General features: G+C 45.1%; 1 protein-coding gene across 2 annotated transcripts in view; it reads right to left on the bottom strand.

The window, feature by feature from the left end:
• The window catches only part of LOC119159871 (uncharacterized), a 55,159-nt gene extending 34,896 nt beyond the window's left edge, over nucleotides 1–20,263 (bottom strand). For both annotated transcript variants that reach the window (XM_075888652.1, XM_075888653.1), the window contains exon 1: nucleotides 20,175–20,263. The gene's annotated coding sequence lies outside the window, so the exon portion shown is untranslated. The remainder of the gene's footprint in view (nucleotides 1–20,174) is intronic.
• Between the last annotated feature and the right edge of the window lie 1,309 nt (nucleotides 20,264–21,572).

The raw sequence follows: 21,572 nt of genomic DNA, 5'->3' as shown, positions 1-21,572 counted from the left end.
GCGTACCACCCACAGACCAACGGCCTCACCGAGCGACTTAACAAGACGATCGCCGACATGCTGTCAATGTACGTCGATGTCGAACACAAGACGTGGGACGCCATTCTTCCGTATGTGACCTTCGCACACAACACGGCGGTGCAGGAGACGACGCCGATATCTCCATACAAATTAGTCTATGGAAGGAGCCCGGCAACGACGCTCGATGCCATGTTACCCAACGTCACCGACGAAGAAAACCTCGATGTGAGCGAGTACCTTCAACGCGCCGAAGAAGCCCGACAACTTGCGCGTCTCCGTATCAAGAATCAGCAGACGACCGACAGCCACCGTTACAACCTTCGACGACGCTTCGTGGAATACCAGCCCGGTGAACGTGTTTGGGTGTGGACGCCGATACGCCGACGTGGACTAAGTGAAAAGCTTCTGCGACGGTACTTCGGACCGTACAGGGTGGTTCGACGTCTCGGCCCACTTGATTACGAGGTTGTCCCCGATGGCATCACGAACTCTCAACGACGCCGATCGCGACCTGAAGTCGTCCATGTCGCGCGCCTCAAGCCGTTTCATGCGCGTTAACAAACTGAACCAGTGTTTTTTTTGTATTATTGTTGTATCGTAATTTATTCATTGTACTTTCTTGCATTATTATTGTACTTTCATCTTTAGTTAAAGCATCGGGACGATGCCTTTTTTCAGAGGGGGGTAATGCCACGTTCCATTTCCCAAGTTCTTGTTATCGTCCCAAAACACCACACGATTCTCAGCGCAAACCGCGCCTGCAGTTTTCGAGAAGGTTCCGGGCTGTAGTAGATCATTTCGATAAGATCACGCCCACTGTGCGAACGGCACAGATTGTTCTAGAACCTACGCCACCGCCAGCGATAACGCTAGAACATTCGACGGCAAGAGTATAAAATGCCGACGCGCTTCGCCGCTTGTCAGTTGTTGATCGAAGGCCGACGCTCCGTTCGCCGCTATCAGTCCGAGACTGCTATCTGTGCGAGACTGCTGCTGTAATAGGACTTTCCGTTTACCGGGCACAGGTTCGCCCAAATAAACAGTTAAATCCCAACACGAAGTCTCCTGTCTTCAGCCACGTCACGACCCCGTGACAATATATATTACCTGGCGTGGACAGGTATTTATCTAAATTGACCCATGATTAGACATCTTGCAGAGACATTGTGTAGCATTCGGATAAAATTCCAACAGCGTACACAGAATACGACGATGCAAGGACACTTCCAAACTACACCGTCCATGAAACAATTGGGCTGGCGTTGAAACAAATTGAGTTTTCGAGGTGCGCATTTTTTTCTCCCAGATACTTCGAACTAGACCTATGCTCCGTTACCAAATCGCTGGCGGTGGCACGTCAATCGTGCGTAGTTCATCTGATTGGCAGCGGCTTGGTGCGGGGGGAGGGGGTAGATTCAAGAGTTTGTCAGGATAGAAGTTTGTCTCTAGAATGTAAAAGAAAAGTTGTTTGCCCAAAGAAGGAAGGAAGAAAAATAGAGGTAAAAGAAAGGCAAGGAGATTAACCAGCCTATAGGCAGCCGGTTTGCTACCCTGCGCATGGGAGAGGGATGGGGGAGATGAAAGAGAGCGGAGAGGGAAGATAGAAACAGCACATTCGGCAGCACACGCGCGCACACTCAGTCATAGTCCAGTCTTGTCTTTCGCGGTGTGTGACATTGCTGTTACAGTCGCTTGTTCAAGTAGGTGTCGCGTAGGAATTTCAACAGAGCCTTCATCGCCTTCTGTTGCAAGGTCTTCTCTCGGGCACTTGACAGAATAGTGTCCACAGACATTTGGCTGTTGTCGATGCGCGCAAAAGCAGACGGCAGTGACTGTCTCTGGATTTCATACAATAGACAGTCACACAGGATGTGGTGTAGCGTCTCTTCGCAATGACAGGCATCTCAGAGAGCGTTGTCGGCCATTCCTATGACAAAGGAGTAAGATTTTGTAAATGCCACTCCTAGCCATAAGCGATGAAGAAGGGTGGCTTCTCTTCGGTCGAGTCCAGTGGGCATACGGAGAGCCATCAAAGAGGACAGGTGGTGTTGACGATTCGTATCGATGCTTGGTGGGCACCATAGTGAAAACGTGATTTCACTCGCAAGTCGTCGAAGATTACTGGCAGCATCAATCCTCGAAAGTGGTATGGCTTCTTCTCGTGTTCCTTCAAGGGCTGCCCGCAAGGGCGAAGCACTTAACGAGATAGAAACATTTCTTATTGTTATTTCTTGACAAATACTGCTGTCTCAGTTTTTGCGACATAGCAGGTGTTAATATATGTATATATATTCAGCAGCTTGAAAAAATACGATTTAGCAAAATACACAATACTTTTTCCACCTGCTCAGCACCGAGTCGGCGCAGAGGCTCATCAAGCACATTCTACAAGTCCATGTTCTGTTGAAAAAAAAAACAATTCAGAATATGTTTATTGGGCGCAATATTTAGGGGGTTGATCCCTAGGTACAGTGTACAGAAGATTCAATGAATAGTATGGGTGCTAGAACACTCGAATGGGTGTGAAATGTCTTAAGCAGGAGGATATGACATGATTGGAAGTGCGCCGATATTCGAGGTGGGCTGCAGCGACAAAAAATAGACACGCAAAATAGGCGAGAAATTCCGGTCATAGCTACAAAATATAAACCTGACTGCTTTTTTTAACTGATTCTAATATAGCTATATCATGTCTGTGGCGAGGTGACCTAACAGCCGACGAATTTTCGAGTCTTCCCAAATTCTTATGGGCTGTCAGTACACGCTCTCTTGTCATGCTGCTTAGCGTGCATCGAGAGTACCAAAGTTTTCGAAGAGCTGGTTGCAGATTGCTTCGATGTGCTGGGCCATTTTAATTGTATTGTGAGAGTTACACCAATGTATATGAACTCTGTAACACGTACTATATTTACGCCGTCATTAGTATATGCAAATTGAGCAGGATGTTTCTTATTGAAAATGGTCGTGACTACAACAGTTTTGTTGTTATTAGACATTTTCCACGTTTCACTCCAGTAACAAAACGGCGGGGGGAAAACATTCATCAGAGCATCCTGATATTGAGTATTAGAGATGTTTTCAGACAAGGCAGTCGTCTCGTTTATTTGAGAGTTACCGATAAAATCTGCTACGTCGTTGATATAACTAGCAATAAACAAAACCGGTCCAAGCACCGAGACTTCAGGCATCCCAGGTGGGATTTGTATGTCCCGTGACTTCGCGTGGTTCACCGTAACGAATTTTCACTGCGACTGCAAGTAATCTGCTATCCAATTAACCAGTTTGTATTGCTGAAGAAACTAAAGGTTTTTCATGGCAAACCTTGTGAAAGACCTTAGACGTCAATTCATTTCAAGCAGCTATGTAACAGCCAGTAAAATAAACCACACAAAAGCCATGATGTGATCGGGAAAGTATAGTGTGTGCGTTTAGGTACTTCACAAAGTATTTGTTTATTATTTGCTACAAAGAGTTGGACCTGATAGAAAGCAGATATTAGCTTATAATTGGTATTTGTTTCGGGACTGAAATGTGGGCATCACGTTTTCTTTTAATTTCAACGGCTGTGGAACATTTTCAGGTATTAGTTCTTTAATACTGCAGTAAGAAAGTTAGCACATCATTCTGAATACCGCTTTAGAAACACACTCGGAATATCGCCCTCACCGGCGTGTTTCTAATTTACAAATTACTTTAGGGCCACGTGTTGCAAAGGAGCTTATAGCTCAAGATTACAAAAAGCGGATAGTTTGCTGCTTGCAGTAAGTTGTGTCGTTGTCTATAAAAGAAATTAAAGTGAACATTTAAGGCATTCGCTATGTAAAGTTTAAGGAGACTTCGCAATCAAGAATAAAACGATGAAGGCATAGGCGATGCAGTACTAGTCGATCTCTGGAACCTGGATGGGTTTATTTTTCATATATGTAGCCAAGGTATTGCTAAAGTAGTAGTTCTTAGCTTCTTTTAATTCAGCTGCAAATTTACTTCTCAGCGCAATATACGGAGAATCACTATTATTACATTTGTAGTGATGCTTCTTACGTAAGGGCTTCATGCGACGAGTGAGATGAATTATTTCCCTGTTGTACCATGCGTGCATTGAGTTCAATTGAGTATATCTTTAAGGCACATAATTTGATGAACATTCACGCACAATGTCACAACACTTACAAAGCAGCGCATCTACACTGCGAAATTCGCTACAACGTTCTCATTCCTCAAAAGATGAGGCTAAAGTGTTCAATAGAAAAGTGTCATCAAGTTTAAAAGGTTCGAAACAGTTTTGATCTCAGGGCTTTGAGGAGAACACGTTCCATTCCATGCGACATTAAGAGCTTCATGGTCCAAAAACCCTTCAATGACTTCAGATTTTACTCGGTGCGATAGAAGCACGCAGCCCCAAAACAACCTAAGGCGGCAGCTAACTCTTCATCGAATCTTGCGAAACTGCACAAAGGTGGTGTATGGGAATACGGCCGCTGCCGGAAACATTACTGTTCGTGGAGTGACACCAAAGCACGTAGAAAGGTACACGAGCCGTTCGCTGATGGCTGCTGAAATAGCGTGCGTGCCAGCGCTCGCGAGTCAACGTTTACAGTTGTCGATCGAGCCATGCAGCCTCTTAACTCAGCGTTCTTCATACTAATTTGTCAAACAAAATACAGGCGAGTCGTCCTTCGCGGTTGAAGAGCAATCAATGGCAGGCATCACACGTGGAGTGATGTTATCGCATTCGTTCTCTGTGAAATGGAAGTGAACAGCTTGTTTCATCTATGCATCAGCAGTGTTCCTCGCTAGCGCTCGCGAGATTTTACTCATGGGAACAGCACAGAATGTGCGTAAAAAGTTATCGATTCTGTCTTTATGCGGAACATCACGGCCGGGATGAAAGGTTGCACAGAGTCTCTCTATAATTCTTCGCGCAGAAAATACAGAAACCGTCAAATCAAGCGGTCATTTTTTTCTGGAGAGCTGAGTGGTCTTCGATGTAGAATCATCTACCATACAAGATAACTTTAGCGAGGACACGTTAAATTTGTTATATATATATATATATATATATATATATATATATATATATATATATATATATATATATATATATATATATATATATATATATATATATACATATATATATATATATGTATATATATATATGGGAAAAAAGTGTATACCGAAGGGCTCGTTTTTCCGTGTTTTGCCACAATATTAATGAGATCTTACAGACAATAATACCAAGGAATGTATAGGGGAAGTTATTAGAACAAATGAAATGGAAACAAGACAGAAAAGTGGGTGAAACAATAACCAGCCGGGAGCAGGAATCAAACCAACGACCTTCGAATAACGCGTTCGATGCTCTAACCACTGAGCTATCACAGTAGCCTTCCCTCCATCCACTTTTTTGGGTTTATATGTGAGTTTAGACGTAGTAGTGTCAGTCAGCGCCATCTGTAGCCAAGCGGCGAGTGTGAAACACCCTTTTATGCGCATGTGTGGCGTCACATAGCACGTGAACTTATTACGAGCCGGAAGCTGACCAATAGTCCCTCGCATACAACCTAATTCTTTATTCTTTATTCTTTATTCGGTGAGTGCCCCGCTTTGCTCAAAAAGGCGTTACAGCGGGGGGGTTACAGACTGGAATAAAACAATTCTTCGTTTATACAGCACACTTGCTTGTCTTGCAGCCGGTTCCAATCTCTAATGGTCATCACAAAAAAGGAATTATAAAACATGGTCGTTCTTGCACGATACTCTTTCACTTTGCGTCGGTGGCCATGTCGACTAGATATGTAACTGGGTTCACTGAAATAGTTATGACGGTCAATCCCAGTCCGCCCATGAAAAACAGAAAAGAAAAACTTCAAACGCAGTTTTTTCCTGCGTAAAGAAAGCAATTCCCAACCCAATTCAGCTTTCATAGCATTGCAGCTGTCTCTCCGCTCGTACCGCCCTAAAACAAACCGCGCAGCTCTGTTTTGTATTTTTTCAAGCTTATCAATCAAGTTCGCCTGCATCGGGTCCCACACAGGACATGCGTATTCCAAAATCGGTCTAATACATGTGAGATAGGCTGTATTTTTTAATGTTCGGGGTGCCAATCTTAGGTTCCTCTGAATTAAGTTTAGAGTTTAGAGCCCTTGCCGCTTTGCCAGCAACGTGATCAACATTGGCATTCCATGAGCAGTCATGCGACAAAACAACGCCAAGATATTTGCATGTTGGTTCGGTAATAACAGTATGCGTATCTGTGGTGTACGGCGTTACTATTGGTTTCTTTTTTTTTTTTGGAAACACGCATATGAACGCACTTTTTGGGGTTTAGTGTCATTTGCCACTTCTGGCACCACTGTACAATACAATCCAAATCGTTCTGCAAATAAGCACAGTCACCTTCGTTCTGAACCTGTCGATATAACACACAATCGTCGGCAAATAAACGCATGCGCGACGAAATACCCACAGAAATATCATTTACAAAAATAAAAAATAAGAGAGGCCCAAAGACAGAGCCTTGGAGCACGCCTGATGTAACGTTAACATAGGATGAACACTTCCCATTTAAAAGAACGCATTGACGCCTGTTCAGCAAGTAATTGGTTATCCAGATGAACACATTTGGGTCGAAATTTAAAGTCTGTAATTTAGCCAGGAGAAGGGAGTGTGACACAGTGTCAAAGGCCTTTCGAGAATCTAAAAACACACAATCTGTTTGCCCACCTTCATCAACGTTGGAAGCCAGCTCGTGAAAGAACTCTACAAGTTGCGTCGTACAAGAAAAACCTTTACGAAAACCGTGCTGCTCATTTATTAATACATTATTAGCAGTAAGATGGGTCAATATGTGCTTGGATAAAATGTGCTCGAAAATTTTGCATGCCACTGACGTCAATGAAATGGGTCGGTAATTTGTTACATCTTTTTTTTTTTGAGCCACCCTTATGAACCGGAACAACATGAGAAATTTTTCAATCTTCGGGTAGAGTTCCCGTTGAAAGGGATTTTGAATAAATTATATAAAGGTAAAGGGAAATTGGCAGTGCACATCGCTTTAGAATACGAGGAGAGATGCCATCAGGACCAACTGCTTTGAATTCATCTTGGTTTTCTATAAGAGAACATATGCTACGGACACTCAGTTCTACCGGTGGCATCGGCAGAATCGTGGTTGGGCGTGGTTTTGAAGGAACGTCAAGCTTGGGCAAGAACACAAACTGGAAATATTTGTTTAAACAGGTAGCTTTTGCTTCCTCATCAACTACAACCATATTATTAAAGTTTAGTTCAGCCACTCCAACATGATCAGACCCACACTCTTTGATATAATGCCAGAAACACTTTGAATTAGTTTTCATTTTATTGCTGAGCCCTTCGAAATATTTCGTTTTTGCGCTTTCCACACATGATTTATACTGCTCCGTTAATGCTTGTAATTCTTTCACGTGGTCACTGCTTCCAGATTTCTTTAATTTAACAAAACCAATCGCCTTTTCCGGATTAATCTCAAAATACCGGATGTCATCCATGGCTTCTTGCGTTTACGAAGCTTTCCGGCTTGTTTCGCAGGTATATACTTATCTACGAGTGCTAACAACTTGTCCTTAAAGCTAAGCCATAAATGATTCATACTGTAGTGTTCAGCTAGGCATTCAAACACGGGCAAATAATCTTCTAGCTTTTCGACTATTCTTGTGTAGTCACCCCTACTGAACAGAAAAACCTTTCTTGCCGCACTATTTGAGGTGTTTTTACATTCTTTTTTATTTCTGCAACAACAGCCATGTGGTCGCTGATTCCTGGAATAACATTGACATTATTCACCAAACTGGGTGAATTTGAGAACACAAGGTCAAGAAGGTTATTATTTCTAGTTGGGCAAGTAACAAACTGGGTAAGGCCGTAGTTGTCTATTATATTTTTCATTTCTATGTTTGCGCGGCACCCAGTGCCTCGTACGCATATTCCATCATGCCATTCTAAGTCTGGCAAATTAAAATCACCAGCAAGAAGGAATGTTCGGTTTGAAACTTCCAAGATAATCTCATTTAACGACTGAAGTGTTTTGTAGTCCGAGTTTGGGGGTCGATAAAATGCACCTACAGCGAATGAAGAATTATAATCTAGGGTAATCGTGCACCAAACAGGTTCAATATCACACTGAATTTCGAGGGCAGCAGATTTCAAAGAACTTCGCACAAGTAAGAATACACCGCCCCCATGGCTTGGTCTATCTTTGCGGTACGCGACAAAGTCACTTGGAAATACTTCACAGTCGCTGATATCACGGTGCAGCCACGATTCCGTTCCGATAACTACGTCAGCTTTAACAGACTCGATAAGCCCCACCAATTCGTCCGTCTTTTTCGTTATGCTTCTACAATTTATTAAAACAGCGACGAAGCTGTGTCGGGCGTGTTCTTTTTTTTCAGGTGCGCGTCACTTTTTTTGCAATGAAACGACTTCCTTCTTCTCGTCATCCCATACGTACGTTTTTTCATCAAGGGAAAGCCTCTCAAACTTCAGTCTTACCTTTGTGCTTTCACTTTTGTGGGCTTTACCGTATTCCCATAACCGCTTTCGCACTTCCCGAGTAGCTGGCGCAAGATCCTGATCAATGCTGAAAGCTGACCCCTTCAATTTTTTTGCGTTGGACAAAATTTCTTGCCTTTCTTTGTACGAAGCGAAATTTGCGATGATAGGTCGCTTTTTTTGTTCTCGGTATACACCAATGCGATGCGCCCTTTCTAACGATGCCACTTCGATTCCAAGCTTGTCGCCAACGATTTTTTTATCAATTCCTGGGATTCGTCCCATGTTTCTTTTTTATTGTCATCTACTCCATAAAACAAAAGGTTTTGTCTACGACTTCTGTTTTCCAGGTCAACGTTCTTAGCATGCAAATTCCTCAACTCTTTCTGCAGAATCGAAATGTCATCCTTATGCTTTGTAACTATTTTGCCTAAGTCTTCGACTTGCTTCTTAGTTGCTCCAAGGCTGTCCTTTATGTCCGCTATCATTCCCTCATGCTTCGCGATCCGGGATTCAATAGAATCTAGCTTATTTAGGATTTCAGTCTGCCCCTTTTGCAGGCTTTGTAAGATATCCATTTAAACAGGGCCCGAGTTAAGTTCCACATCGCCGGAAAGCAACAACAGTAGGAACAAATAAAACACCCTTTTAGCAAACAGAAAAGACGTTCTTCGAGGCGCTCGCGCTCTTTTACGACAATGAGCATCAGCAAATGCCAAAGTGGGAGGAGCCGGCAACGCACACAATAGCCGAGAAGCCCGAATGGGATAATGCAAACCAACCTGCGTGAACAACAGGGAAATCAGCTGCATGTCCGCCAGCGTGCCGGCTCCAGATCCCACGAGGCAGAAACGTTGCTCGTCTATATAGCGTTCATTTTGGTCACATGGGCGCCAATGTCCGTAGGTGATTGGTCGATGGCAATCACTTCAGTGATTGCCATCGACCAATCACTTCAATGACACCAAGTCTGCCAGTACGAGACCCTCGTTAACTAATAAGGGAAAGAAGTGTATACCTAAGGGCTCGTTTTTCCGTGTTTTGACACAATAATAATGAGATCTAACAGACAATAATGCCAAGGAATATATAGGGGAAGTTATTAGAACAAATGGAATATTAATGAGAAGAAAGGAAAGTGAGTGAAAAAATAACCAGCCGTGAGCAGGAATCGAACCTATACGACCTTCGAATATATATATATATATATATATATATATATATATATATATATATATATATATATATATATATATATATATATATATATATATATATATATATATATATATATATATATTGAAACGGGTTGGTGAACGATCAGGAGTTGACTCGGTGAACGAGAGCTTTATTTAGCGCAAGGGCTAACTGAACGCCAGCCTGCGATCACAGCAAGTCTTCTTCCTTTTTTTCTATACTCGAGCTGCATGCCGACTGCCCTCGTTACAATCACCCCCGGGCGATAAGGGAGCCATCCTGGCGACCTAAGGAAAGGTGTACACAGAAGGGTCATGGTATGGCTTGAGCCGAGAGATGTGTACGATTTCTTGTCTCCGACGGCGCTTGTCCGGAGATGCATCCAGCGGCTCGACTAGGTAGTTGACAGGGGATGTTTGGCGTACAACTCGATAAGGGCCAAGGTACCTGGACGAAAGCTTGTGGGAGCGTCCTGGAAGAGTAGAAGGAATCCATAGCCACACCAATGAGTTCGGAGCAAAGCTCATAGGCATGGTTGATGCGTCGTGGCGATGTTTTTGGCGCGTCTAGTCATGTGACGTGAACGCCCGAGCAAGCTTCCGACATTCTTCAGCGTGTGCTGCTGCTCGAGAAACGGGAGTCATCTCTGAAGGGTCCGGTCGATAATAAAGAATTGTATCCATTGTTGATGATGGCTTGCGTCCATAAAGAAGGAAGAAAGGTGAAAATCCAGTGGTGCTTTGCGTTGCAGTGTTGTAAGCATATGTCACGAAAGGCAGTATGCTATCCCAATTTGACTGGTCGGATGAAGCGTACATGGCCAGAATATCCCCAAATGTACGATTAAAACGCTCTGTCATCCCATTAGTTTGCGGGTGATAGGCTGTGGTAGTGCGGTGTATGATGCGACACTCGCTCAATAACGCTTTGATGGCATCGGAGAGAAAAACGCGGCCGCGGTCGCTTAGTAACTCCCGAGGGGTTCCATGCCTTAAAACCAGGTTTTGCAGTATAAAACAGGCAACGTCTTTTGCAGTAGCAGAAGGTAACACAGCTGTTTCAGCGTACCGCGTTAGGTGGTCGATAGCGACAATGACCCAGCGGTTGCTACTCGAAGTATAGGGAAGCGGACCGTAAAGGTCAATTCCGACACGATCGAAAGCTCGTGCTGGACATGGCAACGGCTGCAAGGGACTTGTAGCATGTTGAGCGGGCATTTTTCGTCGCTGGCATGTAACGCAAGACCTTACGTAACGGCGAACGAAACGGTACATACCGCGCCAGTAGTACCGCAGCTGCAAGCGAGTGTATGTTTTTAACACGACGGCATGGCCACAATGAGGATCATCGTGGAACGTGGCGCAGATGTCAGAGCGGAGATGTCGGGGAATGACGAGCAATCACTTGCGGCTGATTGAGCGGTAGTTTCGGCGGTGAAGCAGGTTATCCCGAATAGCGAAGTGTCCTGCTTGACGGTGAAGCGTCCTGGAAACTGGAGCGGGCGTCCGGTTTGAGAGAAAGTCCAAAAGAGAAGAAATCCAAGCATATTTGCGTTGCTCGGAAGGCATGTCCGAAATGCTGATGGCCAAGGCAGCACTAGTGGAGATAGGCGAGCCGACAGGCTCTGAAGCCAATGGCGAACGTGACAGGGCATCGGCGTCGGAATGCTTCCGGCCAGAACGGTAGATAACACGGATATCGAACTCCTGTAACCGCAATGCCCAACGAGCGAGCCGACCATTAGGATCTTTTAGTGAAGATAACCAGCAAAGCGCATGGTGGTCTGTTACAATATCAAACGGACGTCCATATAAATAGGGCCGAAATTTTTCGATTGCCCAAATAATGGCGAGGCACTCCTTTTCAGTTACACTGTAATTCTTCTCGGCTTTACTGAGGGTGCGGCTGGCATAGGCAACGACGTACTCGTCAAAGCCCTCCTTGCGTTGGGCCAGTATGGCTCCTAGCCCGACACCACTAGCGTCCATGCGAAGCTCCGTTGGAGCAGACGGATCGAAATGTCGGAGTATGGGAGGCGCGGTAAGGAGCCGTCGGAGTTCCTGAAATGCATCATCACACGTCTGCGACCACGCTGACAAATCAGAACTTCCAGCAAGAAGATTGGTCAAGGGGGCGATAATGGAGGCGAAATTGCGTACGTAGCGCCGGAAGTACGAAGATAGGCTGTTGAAGCTTCGAAGCTCTTTGATGGTGGTTGGTTTTGGGAACACCGCAACTGCATTAAGTTTTGTAGGGTCCGGGAGAATGCCGTCTTTAGAAACCACATGGCCGAGGATTACAAGCCTGCGAGCGCCGAAGCGGCATTTCTTCAAGTTAAGTTCAAGTCCCGCCGTGGAAAGGCACGTAAAAACTTGCTCGAGGCGGCTGAGGTGGGTCGCAAAGTCGCTTGAAAATACCACAATGCCGTCCAAATAACAGAGGCACGTTTTCCATTTCAGACCTCGCAAGATGGTATCCATCGTCCTTTCGAAAGTGGCAGGCGCATTGCAGAGGCCAAAGGGCATAACGGTGAATTCGAATAGTCCATCCGGTGTTACAAAGGCTGTCTTCGGGCGGTCTCCCTCTGCCATATGCACCTGCCAGTAGCCGGAGCGTAAATCTAACGAAGAAAAGAACTCTGCTCCTTGTAGGCAGTCCAAAGCATCATCGATGCGCGGCAGAGGGTATACGTCTTTGCGCGTTATCTTGTTGAGTCGGCGGTAGTCAACGCAGAACCGGATGAATACGTCTTTTTTCTTGACGAGAACAACCGGTGAAGCCCAGGGACTGTTGAAGGGCTCGATGATGCCACGTTTCAACATGTCGTCCACTTGTTCGTCGATGATACGGCGTTCAGCACATGACACACGGTACGGACGCTGTCTTAGCGGGGCTTGTTGACCGGTGTCAATACGGTGAACGACCGCAGAGGTTCGGCCTAAGCCTGACTGGTAACGATCGAATGAAGAGCGAAAACGGAGTAGAAGATTTATAATCTCTTGGTGCTGAATTGGTGCGAGCTCAGAGTCGATGGCATCCGAGAATGCGTCCAGAACATCATTAGGCGCGTTGGTAGGAGTGACAGCACAAATTGGGAGCGAAACGGTAGAATCGGGTATAGTAGCCGGAAGAATGCACTCGTAAGGTTCGTAGCTTCCCAGGCATTCTCCACGTAGTAGAGATGACGGGTTGTCCGAGGTATTGCACACACAAAAAGCAGCGTGACCGTTGCGAAAAACGACGACGGCAAACGGAAGCATGAAATTTCGACGGCACGCAGATGTGACCGATGGCATAAACAACACAGGCGACTTCGGAGTGGAGGCACACGACACCGAGTCAACAGCAGCTGAGAAAGGCGCAATGTCAACGTCAGAAGCAGCAAACACTCTACACGAAGCGCCATCGTCGGAGTCATAGCACGGCACAGATAACGCGAGTTCGGAACGAGCACAGTCGACCAAAGCAAAATTTGACGAAAGAAAGTCCCACCCAAGGATAACATCATGCGAAGAACGGAATAAAACTACAAATGTGACGACGTACATCGCACCTTCAATGACGACTCGTGCAGTGCACAAAGCTGAAGGCTGAATATGATGGGACGTAGCGGTCTGCAAAGATAGGCCGGTAAGTTGAGTGGTCACTTTCTTCAAGTTTCGGCACAGTTTCTCGCTAATTGCAGATACGGTAGCTCCAGTGTCAACAAGTCCGTGCACCTCAATGCCATCAATATAGAGTTCGATTTCGTTCGGGGGACAACTGTAAGGTCTTGAAATTTTCGCTGCCAACGCAGTTCTTGCCTCCGGAACTGCGCCCGTCAGTTTTCCACTCATGGTGGACTGTTGCGACGTAACATTGGAGAAATAGATCTGCGACGAGGAGAAGGTGAACGGCTTGAACCGGATGGTCGGCGGCCGGGACGTACGTCTAGAGGTGGATTGGAAGGAACAGGATATCGCGGCTGAGTGGGCATGGTCGGCATGTAATGTGAGGCCCCTGCAATGTCATGAGAAGGGAAGCTGCGACGACGGCAGTGACGAGCTACGTGGCCTGGGATGCCACATGAAAAACATATCGGCCGATTATCCGGAGTGCGCTATTGAGTGACGGTAGGGGCACTGTTCGCTGAATAAGGTACCGTAAATTGTCGTGCAGGCAGCGGCGTCATATAAACGTTCTGAGCTGTTTCGTATACAGCCGGAGACGGGACGGCCAGCGAGCGGGCAGGTGGCGTCGGCGAATAAACGTGGCGAGTAGCTTCGTAGATGGCTGGAGACGCTGGCGCACGTGGCTGAGCCACTGCGGCTGCATACTTTAGTGGTGCGGTAACAGTTGGTGGAGCCTGAGCTGGCGGCAATGCTTCGGCAACTTGCGACTGAATGACTTGGCGAAGCGAAGGCGACAAGGGTACCATCGGCTTGGTAGTTCTTGTGATTATCGATAGCTGCCGGGCGACCTCCTCGCGTATGAATTGTTTTATGAGTGGCATAAACGCAGAGTGGTCGGCGTTGTCATGGTGATAGTCGAGGGATGAGATGTCCGCGGTGTCTTGAGCAGCGCAACGTGTAGAAGCGTGCTGCCTACGCAGCTCATCATAGCTTTGGCAGAGCTGAATCACCTCGGCGACCGTCTGGGGACTCTTCGCAGCAAGCATTTGGAATGCAGCGTCGTCACTTCGTTTCATTATGTTTTTTATCTTGCCTGCCTCATCCAGAGTCGGGTTGACGAGCTTGCAGAGAAAGAGCACATCTTCGGTGTAGCTCGTGAAAGTTTCATCTGCTCTCTGTACTCTTCCCCGCAAGCGCTGTTCAGCACGAAGGCGGTGGACAGCAGGACGGCCAAAAACTTCCGAGAGGGTGTTAGCCAATTCCGACCAGGTACTGAAATCACTTTTATGATTCTTGTACCATAGTTCTGCCACGTCGGTCAGGTAAAAACTCACATTTGTGAGCTTATCGGCTGCGTTGCACTTATTGTATGTGCTCACCAGTTCATACTCGGCAATCCAGTTGTCCACATCTTGGTCCTCTGTGCCACCAAATATGGGGGGGGTCACGCTGCCGGAGAGCGCCAGCGCAGAAGACAGGCACAGGTGCGAGATCTGGAGTAGTGGCCTGAGACTGCCCCTGATCAGTCATTGTAGAAGGTCGTTGGAGTGTGCGGCTGCGAAGTTCCAGGGTGAGGACCAGATGTATCCAGCACTTCCAGCACTTGAAACGGGTTGTTGAACAATCAGGAGTTGACTCGGCGAACGAGAGCTTTATTTAGCGCAAGGGCTAACTGAAGGCCAGCCTGCGATCACAGCAAGTCTTCTTTTTTTTCTATACTCGAGCTGTGTGCCCACTGCCCTCGTTACAATATATATATATATATATATATTTATATATATATATATATATATATATATATATATATATATATATATATATATATATATATATATATATATATATATATATATATATATATATATATATATATATATATATATATATATATATATATATATATATATATATATATATATTGTTTGCCGTAAGTTTCTGATCATACATGTGTAATAACTTGTAATGACTGATAAAAATGTTCGGTTAGGAAGTTTTATTATTTTGATGTAACTGTGTTTGCTCTTTTTGAAAGCTTATTTATATAACCCACTCTTCTCTATAAAGCTATGTGCGATTGAAGGTAAAATAAATAAAACATTGAAAAAAATTATGTACAGAATTCCTTCATTGGGAGAATGAAATAATCCGGCACCTCCTCATTTGGTTGCGTCCTCCACAACACTTCACCGCGCTCCCTTCGCTACGATTCCTACAGGCTATGTCTCTTCGATACGTGTGCAGTACGGGCGCTAAACGTTTAACCTATTAGGATTTCGAGCTTGTCGGCTACACTTTTGTTATTTGGGCTTGCGAAATCGGAAACTCACAAAATGCAGGGAAATCTCAACCTTATTGCGCGCTATAATCATGTAAGCTGAAAAGAGGCGGGGGGTGAATGCATGGCAAAGCAGAATCGGAGAAAATTCAGAACTCATATTTCTGTGTACAGACCATTCAAGAGTATGCGCTATAATCGTGTTCGTAATCGTGCCACGTGAATCTCTGTTCTTGCGTCCCGAAGACCCCCCCCCCCCCCTGCTGAAAGAAAAAAAGGAGGAACGCAAATGGAGAATAACACGCTCGATTGCGAATCATCAGAAACTTTTTTAAGCCCCTTAGATGGACAGCGCATGCAAACACAGACACAGGAGTGCAGTAGAGACACTGCAAACACCGCTCTCAAAAATCACAGCTGCTGAAAAGTTTCATGATGTTTTTGACGCCTACTTTCCACGCTCGGGTTAAAATAATACTAATGCAGGCGAGCGCAATTATTGTCAGGCAGAGCCGGCGCGATCGGCGTAATCAAAAACGACCGGCGGCGCTACGCGGCGGCGCACAGCTGTATACTTTGGACTCAGTAATGGCCCGCCGCGCAGCCATGGCCCAGGGATGGCACGACATTCACTTGTGCTTACACAAGTGAATGTCGTGCCATCCCTGCTCATAACAAAATAACACGTGCTATACAGAGGGGCTTTTGCCACATCGCGTAAGCAGAGATAGTTCCACTACTATTCAAGATTAACCTTGTGCTCCCACCAATTTGACTCATTACAACGTACGCGGATTGTTGTGGGAATCCCATCTACCAGGTTGACTAAATAAATATCACCGCGGGAACTTTCAGAACGGCGACAATATCATTCAAGTCCCCTCCCTCAATGCGACCTTGTTGTCTAATAACCTTCAGTGACCTACGAGTATACTTCAATTTATCTTAGCAGTAACACACACACACACACACACACACACACACACACACACACACACACACACACACACACACACACACACACACACACACACACACACACACACGCACGCACGCACGCACGCACACACACACACGCACGTACGCACGCACGCACGCACGCACACTCACACACGCACACACACACACACACACACACACACACACACACACACAAGCAGTATCCACCTTTCTGCCATTTCAGGAAAGTCAGGGCTGACTGCCCTAAAGTGGCAGAAAGGTGCCTACAGCTTGTGTCCCTGTATTACTGCTCCCTCACAATATGTTGCACGAAGAGGCAAACGTCGGTCTAAAAGAAAAGCAGTTGCCATTTTTAGCTCTTTCTATGCCTAATTTCTGATCACTCTGTTAACATGCATCCAGAAGTATTACGATTGATAACTTAAGGCCACTGAGTGAATGTAAATTTATACATATTTCTGAATATCACTTCCCTCGTAACTTCGGAAAGTCGGGTCTTAGGGTGCTAGTTTTTTATAAACGAAATACTCAGTGATGCCGACTGCACTAATGTGTTCAACTCCGCCTTTGCAAGTGTCTCTACGAACTGGTCAAACGCACCCCCCCGCATCCCCCGCCGCGGTTGTCTAGTGGCTAAGGCACCCGGCTGCTGACCCGCAGGTCGCGGGTTCAAATCCCGGCTGCGGCGGCTGCATTTCCGATGGAGGCGGAAATGTTGTAGGCCCGTGTGCTCAGATTTGGGTGCACGTTAAAGAACCCCAGGTGGTCGAAATTTCCGGAGCCCTCCACTACGGCGTCTCTCATAATCATATAGTGGTTTTGGGACGTTAAACCCCACATATCAATCAATCAACCCCCCGCATCACCGTCACTTTGTATAAGTTCTGCAATGCCGTATATCACTTTTGATGTAAGCAGGATTTAACAAAATGAAGTGCTCGTCTTCCTCATGTATAGAAGAAATGACGCAAAGATATTGAAAAACACAAAGTGCATAACCACCATCTATTTATCGTTGCTGTTCACCCAGTCTCTTTCCTTTAGGACTTCTTTCAGATGACTGGATTATTGGGAAGGTCGTTCAAGTCCACAAAACCGGTAACAAAACATGCGCGCTAAACTACCGTCTAATCTCATTAGCAAGCATTCCCTGCAAAATCATGGAACATGTCATCTACTCTCTTGTCATAAGCTTTTTTTTTTATTCGAACATTTTGCATCCCGCTCAGCTCGGATTCCGCAGAGGATACTCATGTGAAACACAGCTTGCTATCTTTCTACATGACATTCATACTAATCTTGATATTAATACACAGAGTGACATAATTTTCCTTGACTTCTGCAAAGCCTTCGATGAGATTCACCACCAGCGCCTATTGTTGAAACTAAGAAAACTAAACTTGCATGCGGATGTCTTTAGGTGGATCAAGGAATTTCTTAGTAACCACTTCCAATCCGTAAATATAAATATTCACTTATCTAACTATGTACTGGTAACATCTGGCGTTCCTCAAGAATTGGTCCTCGGTCCTTTACAATATTTATTATATAATAATGACTTATTTTCATACGTCTCTTGTGAAATCGGAATGTTCGCGGAATATTGTGTAATTTATCGCACTATATCTAACTCTCACAGCCTAATTGCTCTCCGAAAAATCTATATAACATAGCTTTTAGATGTGATGATTACCTATTGACCCTAAACGCAAGGAAATGTAAGGTTACGTCATTTTCTCGCACTTCTAATTCCATAGAAGTTTCTTACAAAAATAAAAGTACGCCTCTCGAGAATGTAAATTACTATAAATATCTAGGAATAACTCTTTGGAGTGATCTGACCTGCCATGCTCATATTTATAATATCACATCAGCGAACCGAACCCTAGGTTTCCTTAGACGTAATCTGCGTCAGGCACCCCGAAATGTGAAGTTACTCGCGTTTACCAGTCACTCGCAAGAGCGCAACTGAAGCATGTATCAGACATTTGGATACCACCTTAATCATACCTCATCTATTTTCTTGAGGCTGTTAATTCCCTTAAGCTACTCATGTAATATCACCATTTCAGCACTTGATGCAGAATCTGGTTTATCGCAGCTTTCTGGCCTTTCTCGTTTTAACAAGTTTGTTTACAGCACCCTTAGTTAAGCTCCATAGTACATCGTTCCCGCTGCACGCATTTCTCACCGCACCTCTCATCCGCTACAAGTCGCGCGCCCACGTGCCCGAACTGTTCACTTCTCTGCCTGATTCAACCCACCCACTGCCAACGAATGGAACGGTCTTCTTGCTTATATTGCCACCATTACCTGTTCGTCCTTGTTCCTACAGCGTGTAAACAATCAATATGAAACTATTCAATGCATAAATCCTGTGAAAGTTTTGTTAACCCATTACTTATGTAGTGTCTCCTTCAGAAGACACTTAATGTAAGTTAACTGAACTGAGTTGTAGCAGGCTTAGGAGCGAATTTAAGGTAAATGTAGCTCTTGGTCCTGAAAAAATGCCCGTTTCGCCATAAGAAGGGTTACAAGATGGAGACAGAAGTTTTCAAGAAGCTATAAGAACGTGTCAACGTTATACGAAAGACGAATACTCGAGAAGCGCTGAGGCTTTCTTCTGTGCTGCCATGTCAAATTAGTACTTAATTATATCTTAGGACGTTGAGCAAACTAACCAGCAACATATTTTGCAAAGGTTTTGTTGAAGTGCTACAGATTAGTACGATAGAGCCTAGTGATGTAGTCGAGCAACCAAAGTGACCCGGGATCACAAGCATCTCAGGATCGACCGAATGAGGTTTCACACATCTTTCTATTATTACACATTCCAGACTGTCTATACGTTGTCTTCCCCTTTAGCGTTGCATATTGTTTTCAAATGACATGTTGATCGATAAAAATGAATTGATCTTCGTATACCCTGTGAGCATTAATTTTGACCATTCCTATAAGCGCAACGCAGAAAACTAGTGCGCCAGAATGCTTGCAAAGTACGAAGGTAAACATCGTCGGTAGATTCCAGAACAGTGTTACTGTAAATGAATTTTACAGCGACGAGGAAAATACTGAAAAACCATGGAACGCAGCTTTGCGCCATCCTACATTAGAGGGACAAATATGTGCAGTCCAATGGGCCTGCGAAGCGGCTGAGAGGCTAGGTCTTCCGGTCCCAACGTGGGAGTGGCGCGTTTCGGGCTAGAACACTCAACAGTACGACCTATTAGACCTTAACAAAGTTCTTTCATCCATACACGTGGGCAGGGAAACTAATATTTTGTGATCTCAGTATTTTGTGGAGCTAAACGAGAATTATCATGTTGTAAGCGTTGCCACGAAGTACTCTTTCGAGCCGAAAGTCTCGGACCGAGTTCACCGGTTTGACAACACCTCGCTGTAAATGTATCGCGTCGATCCACGAGATTTATTTTTTGGTGTGCTGCGCGATTGATTGCACACGTTGGGGTTCAGTTAAAAGCATCGAATTTTGGCTAAAAAAAACCTTACATGCGCAGGCTTTTGGCTCAGTATTTCGAAAGGCTGATTTACATGAAACATGGTTCCTTAATTACCTGCGAGACCGTCGCAGTAGACGATGATCCAGCGTAGTGGTTCCTTTCTTAAGCAGCTATCTGCAGTGGTCTACTCGAATGCACATCGACGTTTCTCGAGGCTGATAGGCACAGTGGGTAGCCGGTGCACCACTCGCGAGCAGCGCGCTCGTATTCTTCTTCTTCTTTTTGAAAATGATGATAGTCGATGTTTATGGCGCCGACTCACATAAGAGAACCGGCCATGAATCTGATAACATCATTACCACCATCCTGACTGCACCGATTACAGGGCAAAGACCTTTCCCATGTTTTTCCAATAAACCATGACGTCTATTTTACAGCGAAAGGTCTTATTCCTGTCAGATCACAACATGGGTCGCGTGCGGTGCCGTAGTTTTCCGCCACCTCCGCTGGTGTCCGTAACCGCTATCGCGTGAAACAAAAAAAGAAAACTGAGTAAATAAAAAAGCACCAAGGACACAATAGAATTTGGACCCAGGTCTCCCGCGTGCCTGCCCGATATTCTACGACCTAGCTGCGCCGGTGTTTGGTACTCGTTTGCAAACTTGCCTAAGGTAGGCTTGATGTCGGGAAAAGAATCGCGTTATCATGAGTAATAAATTGTTTTATACAAGCAAGGACACAACCAGGCGTCACAAAATGCGAATTGCCTAATGGTTGTGTCGTCTAATTTTTAAACCCACTGCGAAAGCTCGTTCTTCATTCTCTATTATCTATCGCGTATACCCACTTCAAGCATAAGTCTTTCCTGTCGTCAGCCACTGCACAAACATTGGGATGCGATTACTTGCAAGTGTGTAGTGGATATCACGCTTCTCCGAAGAATGACGAAGGACAGCATAGTGAATGGTGGCCTATACTACACAAAAGTTTGATTATTTCTGGCGTAGTGGGTACCCAGAAAGCATGTTTCTTGCAGTTACCAAAACAATGTTAAGAGAAAGCTCTGAATCGCTATGCAGCTTTTGCTGTGACTGTGCCACGCGTTCCACGCAGGCCTGGCGGTTTCAAAAACGAAGCATTTCTTAGCGAACTTCAGCGACTTTGAGCGTATCTATCTATCTATCTATCTATCTATCTATCTATCTATCTATCTATCTATCTATCTATCTATCTATCTATCTATCTATCTATCTATCTATCTATCTATCTATCTATCTATCTATCTTGTTACAGCGAGTTGCGATAAAATGGTTTTATTTACAAGAGGTGAGCGATTGTCGTTCGCGGTAGCGCACCGCGATCTTGCCAAGCCTCTTCGTCTTCCTTCCTTTCTCTTCTCTGCCTTTCACATGTCTGTTACATTCCCGCGCAAGCAAACGAAGCCCAAAGGGCGAGTTACGATGCACGAGGAGGGTACAAACGTTTTAGGCGAGCCGTGTGAGCGGGATGCGT

This window comes from Rhipicephalus microplus, chromosome 3, assembly GCF_043290135.1.
Source record: "Rhipicephalus microplus isolate Deutch F79 chromosome 3, USDA_Rmic, whole genome shotgun sequence".
NCBI classification, from domain to species: Eukaryota; Metazoa; Arthropoda; class Arachnida; order Ixodida; family Ixodidae; genus Rhipicephalus; species Rhipicephalus microplus.
Note: the sequence above shows the minus strand (reverse complement) of the source record. Positions and strands in the feature narration are given on the sequence as shown.